The sequence below is a fragment of the Megalobrama amblycephala genome, linkage group LG12 (assembly GCF_018812025.1).
Source record: "Megalobrama amblycephala isolate DHTTF-2021 linkage group LG12, ASM1881202v1, whole genome shotgun sequence".
Taxonomy (NCBI): Eukaryota; Metazoa; Chordata; class Actinopteri; order Cypriniformes; family Xenocyprididae; genus Megalobrama; species Megalobrama amblycephala.
Genome location: NC_063055.1, coordinates 722,265 through 740,000, shown reverse-complemented (window position 1 = coordinate 740,000; position 17,736 = coordinate 722,265). Strand labels below are relative to the sequence as shown.

The 17,736-nt window shown below is 39.5% G+C and overlaps 1 protein-coding gene across 4 annotated transcripts in view; it reads right to left on the bottom strand.

Annotated features, from left to right (window-relative positions):
• Positions 1–17,736, bottom strand: part of sema6a (sema domain, transmembrane domain (TM), and cytoplasmic domain, (semaphorin) 6A) — an 81,240-nt gene that overhangs the window by 51,226 nt on the left and 12,278 nt on the right. The window lies entirely within an intron of this gene.

The following is a 17,736-nucleotide window of genomic DNA, read 5'->3' as shown; positions in this document are numbered from 1 at the left end:
ACATGAGATCCACCAATAGCAAACCACCACCATCCAATCAAAATCAAGCCTCGCCCTACATTTGTTCTTGTTTGCAAAGCAGTTTCACTCGCACATACGGCACAATAGGAGAAAGATGAGCGCAACTTCCCTTTCATGATGACTTTAAAACTCTAACACAACCATCTTTGTGGCAAGACACAGATTAAAATGTCGCAAATGTGTGTTCCTAATCGACAGAAACACCATGACATCAGATTAAACCCAATAAACACATCACACACACACACTCAAGCGGTGTCCAGATTGATGATTGACAGCTCTGATGAAACATCAACCGCCTCAAACCTCCAGAGGAGCGTCAGGCCCGAGCGACAGGCCTGTAATTAATTAAAGCAGTGCTTGACGAGCTGCCCTGTAATTGAAATGCCAGTAAATGATGTTTGTGCCCCTCCTACAGAGAAAGTCACTCATGTTAATAAACTAGAGGCTGGTAAACATGATATTGACCAGCACAGATGAATGAAACGAACGCAGGACTCATTTCTGTGAGGCAGATTTTACTAGGAAAGGGCCGAACGCAGAGACAATTCATCTGTTCTTCTTCACGTGCTGCTGAATAAATAACTCCTGCTGCTTCTGTCACACAGATCATTCGTGAAGGAGCCCGACGACAGCGTTTAAATATCACAACCTTTTCCATTCCTGCCAATCAGCGGAGAGTGACCGATCAAAATGACGGACAGAATCATCTGCACACAAACACTGAGAGAATCACGCGAGTTAAAATATAGTGGCGTCTGAAGGGTGTTTCATATAAACTTCAGAGAAATTAAAACAAAACAGAATTTGGTACAAAAAAAAAGTAAAGTGTATTTCATAGGGCTCTACAGTATATGCAGCTGCTATTTCTCGAAGCTTGTTTCCACCATTAAATAAAAAATTGCGACTTTATCTCACAATTCTGACTTTTTTTTCAAAATTGCGAGATATAAAGTCAGAATTTTCTTACTTGCAATGTTGAGTTTTATCATGTAATTCCGACTTTATAACTCACAATTCTGAATTTATCTCCAAATTTTGACTTTATCTCACAATTCTGACTTTATATCTCGCAACTCCGACTTTATATCTCGCAATTCCGACTTTATAAATCGCAATTCCGACTTTATAAATCGAAATTCCGACTTTATAACTCACAATTCCGACTTTATATCTCGCAATTCCTACTTTATAAATCGCAATTCTGACTTTATAAATCGAAATTCCGACTTTATAACTCACAATTCTGAATTTATCTCCAAATTTTGACTTTATCTCACAATTCTGACTTTATATCTCGCAACTCCGACTTTATATCTCGCAATTCCGACTTTATAAATCGAAATTCCGACTTTATAACTCACAATTCCGACTTTATATCTCGCAATTCCGACTTTATAAATCGCAATTCCGACTTTATAAATCGAAATTCCGACTTTATAACTCACAATTCCGACTTTATATCTCGCAATTCCTACTTTATAAATCGCAATTCCGACTTTATATCTCGCAGTTCTGACTTTATATCTTGCAATTCCGACTTTATATCTCGCAATTCCGACTTTATAAATCGCAATTCCGACTTTATAAATCGAAATTCCGACTTTATAACTCACAATTCCGACTTTATATCTCGCAATTCCTACTTTATAAATCGCAATTCCGACTTTATATCTCGCAGTTCTGACTTTATATCTTGCAATTCCGACTTTATATCTCGCAATTCCGACTCTTTATCATGCAATTCCTACTTTATAACTCACAATTCTGAATTTATATCTCGCAATTTTGACTTTATAACTCGCAATTCCAACTCTATATCATGCAATTCCGACTTTATAAATCGCAATTCCGACTTTATAACTCGCAATTCCAACTTTATATCTCACAATTCCGACTTTATATCTCGCAATTCCGACTTTATAAATCGCAATTCCGACTTTATAAATCGCAATTCCGACTTTATAACTCATAATTCAGACTTTATATCATGCAATTCCGACTTTATAAATTGCAATTCCGACTTTATAACTCACAATTCCGACTTTATATCTCGCAATTCCTACTTTATAAATCGCAATTCCGACTTTATATCTCGCAGTTCTGACTTTATATCTTGCAATTCCGACTTTATATCTCGCAATTCCGACTCTTTATCATGCAATTCCTACTTTATAACTCACAATTCTGAATTTATATCTCGCAATTTTGACTTTATAACTCACAATTCCGACTTTATATCTCGCAATTCCGACTTTATATCTCGCAATTCCAACTCTATATCATGCAATTCCGACTTTATAAATCGCAATTCCGACTTTATAACTCGCAATTCCAACTTTATATCTCGCAATTCCGACCTTATAAATCGCAATTCCGACTTTATAAATCGCAATTCCGACTTTATAACTCATAATTCAGACTTTATATCATGCAATTCCGACTTTATAAATTGCAATTCCGACTTTATAACTCACAATTCCGACTTTATATCTCGCAATTCCTACTTTATAAATCGCAATTCCGACTTTATATCTCGCAGTTCTGACTTTATATCTTGCAATTCCGACTTTATATCTCGCAATTCCGACTCTTTATCATGCAATTCCTACTTTATAACTCACAATTCTGAATTTATATCTCGCAATTTTGACTTTATAACTCACAATTCCGACTTTATATCTCGCAATTCCGACTTTATATCTCGCAATTCCAACTCTATATCATGCAATTCCGACTTTATAAATCGCAATTCCGACTTTATAACTCGCAATTCCGACTTTATCTCGCAATTCCGACTTTATATCTCGCAATTCCGACTTTATAAATCGCAATTCCGACTTTATAACTCATAATTCAGACTTTATATCATGCAATTCCGACTTTATAAATTGCAATTCCGACTTTATAACTCACAATTCCGACTTTATATCTCGCAATTCCTACTTTATAAATCGCAATTCCGACTTTATATCTCGCAGTTCCGACTTTATATCTCGCAATTCCGACTTTATATCTCGCAATTCCGACTCTTTGTCATGCAATTCCTACTTTATAACTCACAATTCTGAATTTATATCTCGCAATTCTGACTTTATAACTCACAATTCCGACTTTATATCTCGCAATTCCTACTTTATAAATCGCAATTCCGACTTTATATCTCGCAGTTCCGACTTTATATCTCGCAATTCCGACTTTATATCTCGCAATTCCGACTTTATATCTCGCAATTCCGACTTTATAACTCACAATTCCGACTCTTTATCATGCAATTCCGACTTTATAAATCGCAATTCCGACTTTATAACTCACAATTCCGACTTTATAACTCGCAATTCCGACTTTATCTCACAATTCTGACTTTATAACGTTATAATCTTTTTTTTTTCTCCGAATTGTGAGATAAATACCTTTTTTATTTTTTTATTTAACAGCGGAAACAAGCTTCCATAGTTATTAGATCAATCAGATGACAGAAAAACGACCATCTGCTTCATAAACATGTGGCCAATGGCAACTATATAGTGATAAAGAGAGAAAGATGCGACAGAAGCGATCTCTCTGAATAATCGAGACCTGTTACACTGAGGCTTCAAACTCAAATACGTATCAATATTAAATGAACTGTAGCTCAAATCGCACACTTATTCCTTCTACTCGACTCTCGGGTTTCTAAGTGTTTGTGTTTTCAGCAGGAGAAAAACACCACAAACACGAACGCTGCGACAGACATCCTCGTGTGATGATGTCTGATCATTGATTCACGAGAAGCGTCTCATGCGCAGCACGCTAAAGCTAATGTTTGGGAAGACACACGGACCTGCACGTCGTTACAGCTCCTCTTAATTGGATACAATGCTTTAAAGACTGGCAGTCACTCACCCTCATCTCAGTTAAGCCTCGCTAATCAGCAGCTCAGCGGACGAGAACAACACGAGCAGAACCCTAAACTCCCTCGACACACGCTTACAGACACATTCAGAAACTACAACCTGATGTTTCATCAGACAAAAACGTCTCGCACTGAAAGACAGCCATATCAGACACTAATTACTTGTAATTAAATGTTAATGTTAACTGAAAACGTATATAAAAAACCTTAACCCAGCTAACAAAAATATGCTCTAAGAATGTTTTGCTACCATTATTGTTATTTCTGAATTTTCTCTGAATGTTCAATACGTTTTTTAAAATGTCTGAAATGAAAACTCAAAACTATTAAATCAAATTTAACATATAAGAGGTCTTTGTACCATTAAAACATCCTGCAAGTTTCGTAGCTTAAAACGTATTTAATCAAGCGCCAAAAATGGCTCATTTTGATATTGTGGGATCTATGATGTCACACGTGCAAATACATTTGCATATACCCGCCTCCAGAGCAAGACAGCAACGAATAGTTATACATCATCACATCATAGGCCCCGCCCACTGGCATTCAGTCACCTGACAGCTGACATTTGCCCTCACTGGATGTGAGCGTCGCGTCAAAAGCAAATAGAACTCATTATAATAACTGATGCTGTCTACACTGAGACAATATACAGATGCGCTTGAGTATATGGATTATGTTTTCAAAACACTTACTCATGTGCAATAGTGAGTGATGCTATTTCCTATGCAGTGACGTTAGCCAATCATAACAGTGGGCGTTTACTGACACGCCTTAAAGGAGCCATACCTTAAAAACGGATCATTTCAGACAGATGGTCAGATTAATGAGGGTAGAAAATAAATGTTTTTCTGCATATGTATACATCAGGGAACATATTAAAATAATAAAAAGACTCATGACTCCTTTAAAATAACTATAGTATCTCAATGATGCTAAAATAACACACAGGAGCTTCGCTCTCATATTTCTCTTTCTCCCGAGGGATTTCCACAGCGACGGCTGTTCAATATCTCATTTCTTTACTGCGTCAGAAGACATTTGTGATGAGACACTCCTGATATCAGCTGTGTCATGTAATTTTTCTAATGGAGATTTCTCATTAATTTATCTTCTGGCATCATAGATCACAGGTCTGCGCTTCTTTCAAAGGTTACGCTCAGAGTCATTGTCTCAATGCGGGAGAAAAGCATCTAAATTGAATTGTTGGGTTACGTGAGCCGCATACAGAGTTTACGGAGCAGCTCCGCTCGTTCATTAGAGCCTGTAATTTAATTTTACTCTTAGAATAATTGGTGCTAATTTGAGGCGCTCATGAGGAGAATATAGAAAGTGACGTAAAGAGACGGCGAGACGGAGAAAACAACAACAACAATAGCAGGAATCATTATTCAGGATGGAGGGAAATGATGCACCGTCTCCAGAGGAACATGTTACTGCTCAAAACCAGTTTATACGGCACTCATCGTTCAGAGTGCTTTACATGGAGAAGAATCAATAAACATATATAGAAAAGGGCTCAGGAGACGTGGATGAGATCTCGGTTATTCTCAAAGATCCCTTTTCCAGGATGATATTGAACTCATATTGGATTCGCTGGATGACAAAATGATTTAAACTATAGTTAATCTAACCTAATTAAACTGCTACAAACACAAAATCAAGGTGCAATGTTATTTTTTTTGTTTTTACCATACAATGCTGCAGAGATGAAGTACTTTTGTAGGCCAAAACCTGAAAAACAAGTTGCATTTTAGCACTTTCATAAACTTTTGTTGGTCTCAGAGCTCATTTTCTGCATTAATCCAAAAAAAGGCAATGGAAAAATCCTGTTGGGTTTTTGTCGAGGGAACAAGGGTGATGGTACAACCTATGAAAATACTGTTGTTTTACTAAAGAAGACCTATTATGTCCCTTTCACAAGATGTAATATCAGTCTCTGGTGTCTCCAGAATGTGTCTGTGAAGTTTCAGCTCAAAATCCCCCACAGATCATTTATTATAGCTTGTCAAATTTGCCCCTATTTGGGTGTGAGCAAAAACACGGCATTTTTGTGTGTGTCCCTTTAAATGCAAATGAGCTCCGCTTTCCAGAAGAGGGCGGAGCTTTAACAGCTCAACAACAACAAAGCTGGAGAATCTCACGCAGCCAAAATGACGAAAGTGTTCAGCCTTACATTGTTCAAACCGGAGTCGACACTGATGGAGAGACTCAGGAAGAAGTTACAACTTTTAGGACGTTTCTGAACGGTTAGTGGATAAATTGATGTAGTTCCTGTGGAGTTGATTCAACTGCCGTCATGCAAAAAGTCTTCAAATCAAAAATGAACCCAATACTGGAAAATCCGCATGAGAGATGCAGTACAAGAAGAAACAACAACACGTGCAAAAGTCTTCACCCCCCCTATATGAAGCGCCTGACAGAACCTTGATTTTCTCTCAGTTCAGGCCTGATGCATGCAGAGATTGTATCTGGAGATTGCAGCCCATGGCCAGAGGTTCTGCCGGATCTTCCGGAGCCGTTCAGAGGTGTTGATGTGCTGGAATGGCTTTAACAGGAACCCGTTTCTCCCAGGAGCAAACGCTCCGACACAAAGAGACTCAAAGCTGTCAGCAACATCTCAGCGCTGAACGCCCGCCGCCAGGATTATGCTTCCTTTCAGATAAAACCCTCCGCTGCTGCAAAATAAACAGCAGCACTAAAGCAGCTTACGCTCCAGACGCCAGAAATTGCATTCTGATATCGCAAAGTGGAAGTTTTGACTTTAAAACAGCCCTTGAGGATTCCTGACGGAGAAAATGAGCATCAGCTCACCGTGAAAAATCATCCGAAGGCCTGGAGTGTTTGTGTGAGAAGAGCAGAACAAAGAGCCGTTATCACATCAGAGGCAGGGGAGCGTTCATTATAAACCTTCAGCCAACAATCATCCAATGTCTGACTGTTAAAGACTCGCTTCACTCAGAAATGATCATTCTGTCATCATTTAAACCTCTATAACTCATTTACTCACTCGTCACTTTTGCAAACTATTCTAAAAGATCCAGGGAAAATGTTTTTAAATAAACACTCTAAAAATGCTGGGTTAAAAACAACCCAAGTTGGGTTGAAAATGGACAAACCCAGTGATTGGGTTGTTTTGACCCAGCGGTTGGGTTAAATGTTTGACCCAACATGCTGTGTAGTTTTATTGAACTCAACTATTGTTTAAAAATGACTGTATGTCTGGCTTAAAATGAACCCAAAATTAAAATTGAGACATAATTACTAGAGGCAACAATAATAATCAAAAGGTAAACATATATTAATAAGCAATTTAATAAATGTTTAATTATTATTCATTAAACTTATTAATAATTTCCAACCTATTTTGGGTTCATTTTAATCAAGAAATACAGTAATTTTTAAAGAATAGTTGAGTTAAATAAAAATTGCCCAATTGCTGGGTTTGTCCATATTTAACCCAACTTGGGTTGTTTTTAACCCAAGCAATTTTTAGAGTGAAGACAAAAGTTTGGAAACATTACTATTTTTAATGTGTTTGAAAGAAGTCTCTTCTGCTCATCAAGGCTGCATTTATTTGATGAAAAATACAGAAAAAACAGAAATATTTTGAAATATTTTTACTATTTAAAATAATTGTTTTCTATTTCAATAGACTTTAAAATATATTTTATTTCTGCAGATGCAAAGCTGAATTTTCAGCATCATTACTCCAGTCTTCAGTGTCACATGATCCTTCAGAAATCATTCTAATATGATGATTTATTATCAATGTTGGAAACAGTTGTGCTGCTTAATATTTTTTTATGACCTGTGATACTTTTTCAGGATATTTTTTTGATGAATAAAAATCTAAAAAAGAAAAAAAAAAGAACATAGGAAATAGTTAATATACCGTTAAAAAAGTTTGAGTTCAGGGATGTGTTAAAATGATAAAGTGATAGTAAAGATTTATATTGTTATTGCTATTTTGAATAAATGCTGTTCTTTTTAACATTTTGTTCATCGATGAATCCTGAAAAAGTAGGGATGGACCAACATGAAAATTTTGGCCGATAACCGATAATTCTTTATATTTGAAAGCCAATAACCGATATATTGGCCGATAAATCTAAATCCAAAGTTTTATATAATTTTTGAAAGCCTGACTACAAAAACAAAAGTGTCACCATTAAAAGCCATGTCCCAAACACACAATTATAATATTATGTAGCTTATATGACAGACTTGTGCTGCACATGTTGAGCTTAACTGTATTTTTCTTTTTGAAGTGATTTTTAATCATATTTCAAGCAATTCATAACCATCATGTGGACAGTGTGAATCTGAAGGAAATAATCCATTATTTATCAGCTTTAATATATCGGCCAAATTTTCTTATCGGGCCGATAACGATAACATTAAAAATGAATATATATCGACCGATACCGATATGGTGGCCGATATATTGTGCATCGCTAGAAAAAAGTATCACAGGTTCCAAAAAAATATTAATCAGCACAACCGTTTCCAACATTGATAATAACTGAGCATCAAATCATCATATCAGAATGATTTCTGAAGGATCATGTGACACTGAAGACTGGAGTAATGATGCTGAAAATTCAGCTTTGATCACTGGATATAAATTACACTTTACTATATATTCACAAAGAAAACAAATATTTAACATTACAAAAATATTTCACATTTTTACTGTATTTTGATCAAATAAATGCAGCCTTGCTGAGCAGAAGAGACTTAAAAATAGTAATGTTTCCGGTACTGTATATAAAACAAAACTTATCAGGTACAAACATCATCCAATAAGAGTTTTTAAAACCAATCCATCACAATCCACTAGTCAAACATGTATTTAATTTCAGGAATAAATGGTTTTCCCAGTGGAGCTCCAGCCATTAAACTCGCTTAAATGAGCCGCAGACACAATCTCCCTAAAATTATCATCTCATTCAGCCGCTTTTGTCCACGTCGTTTATCATCGTTGACCGGACGGGTCATTCTCTGTCTCAGCGCTGAGATAATCGGAGCGTCTCTGACGCCGTTCACGCAGACGTAATATCCATAAAGATAAGTCCCAGAATCCCTCATTGCTTGTGTCTGAACTAGGGTTAACTCAATCTAAAATCATCAAAAATCATTTTATACTTGAAATAAAACTAAATAGACATGAAAAATTACCAAAACTTTGAATAAAATGAAAAAAAAAAGCACAAATGGGAAAGTTTAAGGTGAAAAGTCACAATACAAAAATAATACCTGAATAATACTCAAAAATCATTGTTCATTACAGCTTCTCCCAGTAATACCTGAGGAATGAGATCGCTGAATAATGTAAAGCGGCGTAATGGAATTGAGGAGCTGCTTAAGTTCAAATATCCACTCAACTAATGAATCCGGCGCGGATCATCCGCTCGCAGAGAACCATCGCAGGATCCTTTATTTCCTTCAGGAACAATGAGACACACCAGCATACGACACAAACACCAGCACCGACAGAGGAAACGTGATTCACAGCCGCTTTTACTGAATGTTTTCACATCAGCAAATGAACCAATCAGAGATGAACAAATGCTTCATGCGTCCGACGCTAAATAACAAGCAGTTTGAGTTATAGTCAAGATATTTCAGTCTCTGGTTCTTCTGAACCGCAGCAGCACGTCAGTCACATGGTGTTTACATGCACCATTATTCAAATGTTGGTTTGGTGGTTCTTAAAAACGCTTGAGTCAAAGTCTGTCATCAGAATGATTTGGTTTAATTCACACGATTGTGTTCCCAAACACCAGCATCCGAACGCAAGAGAGCGACTGACGCTCTCAGACCAACTCATTTATGATGGAGGGAAAAAAGAGCAACTTCCACTTTTATTACTGATATTTTGCACCAGGAAGTGATGATTTAGTTCTCTTGAACACATGAGATGAAAACGCTGCTTTATTAACACAAACGTTTCCTCATCTCACTGTTTATCTCATCATCCCACTAGTTTGGTGTGTTTTTCCTCTAAGCAGGAAGCACACGAGGACACAGGAAGTCAAGACACCATCGGTCACATGACACCTCCAGCGAAGAGTGAACTTACGAGAGTGTTTGTGACGTGTGCTGAGGTAAATCCCAGAGCAGCAGATTATAGTGTCTCTATCTGAGGGAACAGACGCCCCTCCAGCGCTGCTCCTTTATTTCACTCAACGGGATTAAAGCCAGAGAATCCGTCAGCGTTCCCATCAGCGAGGGAGTTTTCTTCAGCTACACTCTTGGAGAAGGCCACATTATGCTCTTTTACAAAGTCAAACAGGGTTTCCTGCTTGAATGTTCATTATTTTCCTCCATTGTTGCAGCTCCTCTCTTCCCAGTCTGTCAGTAACGCTCCCGTCTCTATGAAGCTCCGCCTTCTGAAAAGCACAATGTGCTCTCATTGGTCGGCCGGAGCAGCGTGTTGTGATTGGTGTTTGGGAAATGTCCCGCCCCTTACCATAACCGCCAGTTACTAACTAACTCAACCAGGCCCCGCCCCTTTATTCTGCACATTAATTATTTAAATGAGGAACTTTGTGAAGAAAACTCAATGGAGCTCAGAAACAGTGACACTGATATAGAGAAGAACTTTTTCATGCTCAAACAGCAACATTACACACTAAAGACAGATGAACATGTAGAAAACGTAGAAATGATCTGGAGTCAGTCATGTGACGTGTGTGAACGCTGCTGTTTCCCGATCTGATGCTTCTAAAAGCGTCAGTGTTCCTGTTGAATTCACTCCTCACATCCCACACCGCTGACTCCTCCACAACACAACAACACATCTGAGACGCACAATCCTTCATCATGAGGACATTCTCATGACTGACAGATCTCACACACACACACACACACACACACACACACACACACTGGGGGTCCTTGACTATGATTTGACTTTTTAACTTTAGTTAGTGTGTAATGTTGCTGTTTGATCATAAACAACATCTGCAAAGTTACGACGCTCAAAGTTCAATGCAAAGAGAGATATTTTCTTTTACAGAAATCACTTTTTAAGGACTACAACGAGCTTCTTCCCGGGTTAGTGACATCACAAACCCTAAAATTTACATAAACCCCGCCCCCGAGAACACACAACAAAGGGGGCGGGGCCATGTTGGGCTGCTTTAGAGAAGAGGAAGAGTTGTTTTTGTAAATGCCGTCATTTTACGCCGGACTGCTTCACAAACGAGGGTCAATTCAACACAAAAGATGAACATGACGGCACATGCTAGTGGATGAGTTGAATCAACTCCACAGCAACTACATCAATTTATCCACTAACCATTCAGAAACGTCTAAAAGTTGTAACTTCTTCCTGAGTCTCTCCATCAGTGTCGACTCCGGTTTGAACAATGTAAAGCTGAACACTTTCCTCATTTTGGCTGCGTGAGATTCTCCAGCTTTGTTGTTGTTGAGCTGTTAAAGCTCCGCCCTCTTCTGGAAAGCGGAGCTCATTTGCATTTAAAGGGACAAACACAAAAACGGCGTGTTTTTGCTCAGACTGAATCAATGATGTCACATCCTTCTGACAGTAAGTGCACATCAGCAGACTGACTGACAGAAATCATTCTGTCATCATTACCGTCATTCAAACCTGTAACAAAAAATACTTCACCAGTCCACACTGACTTTCACTGAATGGACTACAAAACAGATATATCTCTCCAGTATGTGAGTAAATGATGACATAATGTGGATGTTTTGACTGAACTTTCCCTTTAAAGACATGAATTCAGTTCTGAACACCTGATGCGGCTCTTCTTCTGCTCTGAGGAGGGAAATAAAGCCGCTCTTCACACACGGATGAGCATGTGGGTCACAGATAGCGCATTGGGGCCGAACACGGGGGTGATTTGTGGTCAGTAATGGGGCATCCTGAGCTCTTTGTCTCGGGCCCCTCGCCTCCCCACGTGATCCACACTGACGCCTTTGTCCAAAACCCATTGAAAACCAGTCTCAACCAGGACCACCAATTAGCAGAGCCCCATGGGGTCCCGCGTAACACTCCCAGCATGCTCTGCATGACAGTGGATCAGGCGTTTGCCCACCGCATCCGGAGGAACGGCGTAAGACGAGCTCTGTGACCGCGAGCGGCTCGGGACGGAGGAAGGTGACGCCAGCGCTCGCATAATCACGTGTGATTGTCTTACACCGTCCACCTCCGTCATCCAGAGCACTAGATGAGATTACCGGAGGATTCTGCCCTCAAACACACAGTAACAAGACTGAGAGCTGAAACACAAACCAACTTCACTTCAGATATCAATTAAAACCCTCCATTGAATGACTCTATTGTCTTCTGAAGAGCTGCTTTACAGCAGAATCTGAATTAGACTCCAAAAGATGCTGAGTTCAAAACAACCCAAGTTCAAACCCAAGGACGAACACAGCGATTGGGATGTATTAACCCAGCGTTTGGGTTGTTTTAACCCAGCGGTTGACATGTTTTAACCCAGCGGTTGGGATGTATTAACCCTGTGTTTGGGTTGTTTTAACCCAGCGATTGGGATGTATTAACCCAGTGTTTGGGTTGTTTTAACCCAGCGGTTGGGATGTATTAACCCAGCGGTTGACATGTTTTAACCCAGCGGTTGGGATGTATTAACCCAGCGTTTGGGTTGTTTTAACCCAGCGTTTGGATTGTTTTAACCCAGCGGCTGGGATGTATTAACCCAGCGTTTGGGTTGTTTTAACCCAGCGTTTGGATTGTTTTATCCCAGCGGCTGGGATGTATTAACCCAGCGTTTGGGTTGTTTTAACCCAGCGGTTGGGATGTATTAACCCAGCGTTTGGGTTGTTTTAACCCAGCGGTTGACATGTTTTAACCCAGCAGTTGGGATGTTTTAACCCAGCAGTTGGGATGTTTTAACCCAGCGGTTGACATGTTTTAACCCAGCGTTTGGGTTGTTTTAACCCAGCGTTTGGGTTGTTTTAACCCAGCGGTTGACATGTTTTAACCCAGCGGTTGACATGTTTTAACCCAGTGATTTGGGTTGTTTTAACCCAGCGGTTGGGATGTATTAACCCAGCGTTTGGGTTGTTTTAACCCAGCGGTTGACATGTTTTAACCCAGCGTTTGGGTTGTTTTAACCCAGCGGTTGGGATGTATTAACCCAGCGTTTGGGTTGTTTTAACCCAGCGGTTGACATGTTTTAACCCAGCGGTTGGGATGTATTAACCCAGCGTTTGGGTTGTTTTAACCCAGCGGTTGACATGTTTTAACCCAGCAGTTGGGATGTTTTAACCCAGCAGTTGGGATGTTTTAACCCAGCGGTTGACATGTTTTAACCCAGCGTTTGGGTTGTTTTAACCCAGCGTTTGGGTTGTTTTAACCCAGCGGTTGACATGTTTTAACCCAGCGTTTGGGTTGTTTTAACCCAGCGGTTGACATGTTTTAACCCAGCGTTTGGGTTGTTTTAACCCAGCGGTTGACATGTTTTAACCCAGCGGTTGGGATGTTTTAACCCAGCGGTTGACATGTTTTAACCCAGCGTTTGGGTTGTTTTAACCCAGCGGTTGACATGTTTTAACCCAGCGTTTGGGATGTTTTAACCCAGCGGTTGACATGTTTTAACCCAGCGGTTGGGATGTATTAACCCAGCGGTTGGGATGTATTAACCCAGCGGTTGACATGTTTTAACCCAGCGGTTGGGATGTATTAACCCAGCGTTTGGGTTGTTTTAACCCAGCGGTTGACATGTTTTAACCCAGCGGTTGGGATGTATTAACCCAGCGTTTGGGTTGTTTTAACCCAGCGTTTGGATTGTTTTAACCCAGCGGCTGGGATGTATTAACCCAGCGGTTGACATGTTTTAACCCAGCGGTTGGGATGTATTAACCCAGCGTTTGGATTGTTTTAACCCAGCGGTTGGGATGTTTTAACCCAGCGTTTGGGTTGTTTTAACCCAGCGGTTGGGTTGTTTTAACCCAGCAGTTGGGATGTATTAACCCAGCGGTTGGGATGTATTAACCCAGCGGTTGGGATGTTTTAACCTAGCGTTTGGGTTGTTTTAACCCAGCGGTTGGGATGTTTTAACCCAGCGGTTGGGATGTATTAACCCAGCGGTTGGGTTGTTTTAACCCAGCGGTTGGGATGTTTTAACCCAGCGTTTGGGTTGTTTTAACCCAGTGTTTGGATTGTTTTTACCCAGCGGTTGACATGTTTTAACCCAGTGATTTGGTTTGTATTAACCCAGCGGTTATTTGTTCACCCTTTGATTATTATTGTTGCCTCTAGTAATTATGTGTCTGATTTTTAATTTCCGACATATTTTGGGTTCATTTTAAGCCAGACATATAGTCATTTTTAATCAATAGTTGAGTTAAATAAAACTACCCAGCACATTGGTAAAACATTTAACCCAACCGCTGGGTTTGTCCAACTCAGCATTTTTAGAGTGCATCATTGATTGCGTTTATGATTGTGAAGCTGCTTTGAAGCGATCTGTACTGTATAAAGCGCTGTAGAAATAAAGCTGACTTAACTTGATTTACTGTAAAGCTGTTTTGAGGAAACTTGTATTGTATTTAGCGCTAATGTAAATAAAGCTGAAAACTGAAATAACACCAACTTGACACTTGTTGAATGACAGAAGATAAATGCAATTTTAGCTTCAGTTCGGCTTTAATTCACGTCAAACATTAATGTGATGAAATACAGTTCATCATAATCCTGGGCTGACTGACCTCCGTCCTAGTGACCTTTGACCTGCACTAGTGTGTGTGAGAACGCGACGGCACTCCAGCCGTGTTGCTGGGAGACACGCAGCCAACATGCGACTATTCCATCCATTAAACGGATGTATGTTCCTGCTGCTGCGCTTTAATGAAGCGTCTGAATAATGAAGAAGAGCAGGATTCTTCTGGTTCTGCTTCAGGGTTCGTTTGATTCTGAACTAAAGCAGCATGAGTTCGACTGTTCGGGTCTTCATCTGAAATCATCACACCTGAAACACGTCTGCAGTTCAGAAGAACGAGTGTGTTTAACCCAAATAAGAGGAAACGTTTCAGGAAAACAGGTTTCTGAAGGTCGTGAGTTTGATTATCAGAGTCTAAAGACAAGAGAGAGCAGACAGAGACTTCCTGTGGCCTCGGAGTCAAATGTTTTGTCTACACACACACACACACACTACCACATAAAATCTTAAATCTGCTTTTCTTATAGAAACCAGTTAATTCAGTTTAGTGTCAAAGTTTTAGTCAAACTCTCACACTAGATCTGATCTGAACACACACAGACAGTGATACTCCTTCACTGCAGCTCTATCATGTTTCTCTGTATTGTTGACGGCAATCCCAGTGATTGTTCCTGACATGTCGTGCATTACAGAATGGGAAGTTCCACATGAATCCAGCTCTTGTTAACTGTTTAACCATTAACCAGCAGCGGCAGTGAAGCGAACAGCCGGCGCTCCGCTCGTTAGACGAGGCTCAATTAAGCCGCGTTTATTTGACACACTGTCACATTCCATACGGACGCCTGGACGATGAACGGCTCTTTTCATTACAGTAACCTGGGAAAAAAGGTCCAGAGCAATTAGCATATGAAAACCGTGGAGTCGCACAGATAAACGGCTGCGAGCGAAAGCGTCTTCAGCAGGATATTGAGTTACTGAAGAACCAGCGACTCTGGGTTTATACGAGCTCATCTCACATCAGATCTGGACTCTGTTATATGGATCTATCCGTGTGGATCGCTGGAGATCGTCATCACTTCACACAAATACAAACTGAAATCTCACAGCAACAGAAACTCCCTGAAATCAATCCCTGAATCAGACACTCGCCATCTGATCTTCATCTGACGCTCCTCGTGAAGCTCAATGACTGAGACGCTCTCGAGTTTCAGCCTGCAACTGTTACCTTAAAGAGCTGTTTTTTACTTGACTTAACCCAGAAAAAACTGTTTTGTTGGTATAAATTAAAGTGGAGGTTGATTATGATTTCATTTTTGAACAATGTATGGCTGAACACAATCCTCATTTTGTCTGCGTGAGATTCTCCAGCTTTGTTGTTGTTGAGCTGTTAAAGCTCCGCCCTCTTCTGGAAAGGGGGCGGGAGCAGCAGCTCATTTGCATTTAAAGGGACACACACAAAAACAGCGTGTTTTTGCTCACACCCAAATAGAGGCAAATTTGACAAGCTATAATAAATGATCTGTGGGTTATTTTGAGCTGACTTATATTACATCTTGTGAAAGAGGCATTATAGGTCCCCTTTAATGTGTTTAGGTTGATTCAGTAATATTAAATCATATTTTTGACGAATAAAACCAGTTAATTTAGATGTTATCATTTTGTGTTATGGAACTAAATTATATTTGTGCAGTAGTTATAATCCATTTATTCGATTTTTTAGACTTTTAGACTTTTCCAACTAAAACTATCATAAATCTTGAATGCTTTGGAGCTCGTTTTAAAGAAGATACTTGACAGATTATTTCTGAAGTGAAAAATACACAAAAATACTATTTTCATATCTTATATGAAATACATATTTTCCAAAACATGATATACTCTAAAACTGTGAGGGTACGTTTACACAACAACGATGTACTAAAAACGGAAACGTTTTTCCTTTCCATGATTCGTGTATAGATGACAACGTCGTCAAACCGATCCCCGTTCACACGGATTCACGTAAAACAACTAAAAATGCTGTATTATGCATGCCAGGCCAGTAGTGGGCGATGCCACTTTGTAAAGAAACACTTCGAGCCTATAGACTGCATGTGTAATACGCATGCTCATAACGTCACCGTTTTCACGTTTTTGTAGTTTACACTGAGACAATAACGCTACTGTTTTCAAAAACTTGCACTTTGAATCCCATTTTCAAAATCTGCATTGTCGTGTAAATGAATGGCCAAAACGCATAAAATTTTTTCCATTTTTAGTTGTCATGTAAACGGCCCCTAAATAAGTTGCGCTCCAAATTTGAGGTTGATATGTCAAAAAATGAGCTTTCAGTAAGATTTTGTTTGGCCGCAGTACCAGATGGTTCCACTAGGTGAAATTCATCTCCCATTCGTTTCCAAAGAGAACATTTCTGACCACGAATAATCAGTGTGACTATTTTTTTTTTCAGGATACTCAGTAAGTTTAAGACACGACGCTTCCGTTCATACAGTATCTGCTGCGAATATGCCGCTATTATCATATAATTTAGAATTATTATTTTTTAAATTATATTTCCTACTTGTAAAAGTGCAAGACAGATCTTCTGTATTGTGACGTGCATTCGTGTAACAGATTACTGAAAAAGAATAAATGTAGGGCGGGGCTTGGTTCTATGCGTCAGTTGTTGATTGGATGTTGAGATGTGGGGGCGTGGCAGTGTATGCAGATGAGCGTGAGATTGAGTTTAAGTACTCTAAATGATTGGAGGCTTTCTAATTAGGTCAAACATTTTTAAACAAGATCTATAACATGCATTAATAAAATAGTCGAATTTTCATTTCATGCAGACTTTAAATGGTTAATGTTGAGATCAGTACCAGATGCTTTGTGCTGTAATATAAAATCAAGTCGACTAATTAAAGCAATCCTTGTGTGGCTATAAAAGAGCAAACTCAGTGACACGACGTGAACTCTGCAGCACAACATCCACTGTGTCCATTTACAAACAAGCGACACGCTTGTCCAAACCGTTCTTGAGTAACGCAGCGATGAATGCAGCCATTGTGTCGCTCTCATTCCAGAGACACGGCGTCTTATCTGCTGATGAAGCGTTGTTTGTTTTAGCTGCTCGCTCGTACTCAAACACGCAGACGGGCCGACGGTGGGAGATCAAAGACA